This window comes from Bombina bombina, unplaced genomic scaffold (genome assembly GCF_027579735.1).
Source record: "Bombina bombina isolate aBomBom1 unplaced genomic scaffold, aBomBom1.pri scaffold_989, whole genome shotgun sequence".
Taxonomy (NCBI): Eukaryota; Metazoa; Chordata; class Amphibia; order Anura; family Bombinatoridae; genus Bombina; species Bombina bombina.
The window spans coordinates 58,306-59,216 of record NW_026511606.1 but is presented as its reverse complement, the minus strand read 5'-3'; the positions used below and the strand labels follow the sequence as shown (position 1 = coordinate 59,216).

Sequence of the window (911 nt, the reverse complement as noted above, 5' to 3'; positions counted from 1 at the left end):
TGACTTGAGCAAGGATTAACCCCTCAGTGCCTGTGACTAAAGAATGAGCTGTCACTTACCTCCAGTTACAGAGCGGCGGCCGTAACCCTTTGTAGCCCTCAGGCTGCTACCGTCTCAGTGTCCCCAGCTGCCCGGTTCGTGAATCCTTCCGGGAGCGCCCAGTCATGCGGGGTTACTATGCCCCGCCCCCTGCGGCTCCATGTGCTACCCAAAGCAGCATGATGGGAGTTGTAGTCATATTTGTAAGATGTGATCTGTATATGCACAACATAAATCCCGCCCCCTGCGGCTCAAGGTGCTTCCCTGAACAGCATGCCGGGAATTGTAGTTTTATATTTACCATGTGATCTTTAAATGCATCAGGCTATGTTACCGCCCCTTCACAAGCACAATGGCTCTGTGGCGCAATGGATAGCGCATTGGACTTCTAGTGAGTGAAGTGATTCAAAGGTTGTGGGTTCGAGTCCCACCAGAGTCGTGTTTTACTATGTTTTATAACTTTTGTGTATATGATTAGTTTTACAGATGCTTTATTTCCTTGGTTACACATACATGCTATATAGTCAGTTAGGGTTAATTACACATTGTGTAGTCTGTATATAGGCACACTGCTACTGATGTATATACTGCTGGAGATCATTTTCTTACTAATATATACATGTTGTTTATACATGTGTCACTTCCCTGTAGTCACAGTGTCACAACCTCAAGTAGTCACAGTGTCACAACCTCAATTAGTCACAGTGTCACTTCCCTGTAGTCACAGTAGCACATCCCCTGTAGGGTCACTATGTTACCCTATAAAAACTGCACATATGACTATGGAGCAAGGGTATACTTGCTTATTTTTTGAGACATTCAAACGTTGTGAGTCGTGCTTTTTACACAAGGTGATTGAAAAATAAAATATT

The 911-nt window shown here is 44.2% G+C and overlaps 1 non-coding gene across 1 annotated transcript; it reads left to right on the top strand.

Moving 5' to 3' along the window:
* Positions 1 to 393: 393 nt before the first annotated feature.
* Positions 394 to 478, top strand: TRNAR-UCU (transfer RNA arginine (anticodon UCU)). Its single transcript is given in 2 exon segments — positions 394 to 430; positions 443 to 478. It is a non-coding gene; the product is annotated as a tRNA-Arg (tRNA).
* The last annotated feature ends 433 nt before the right edge of the window (positions 479 to 911 follow it).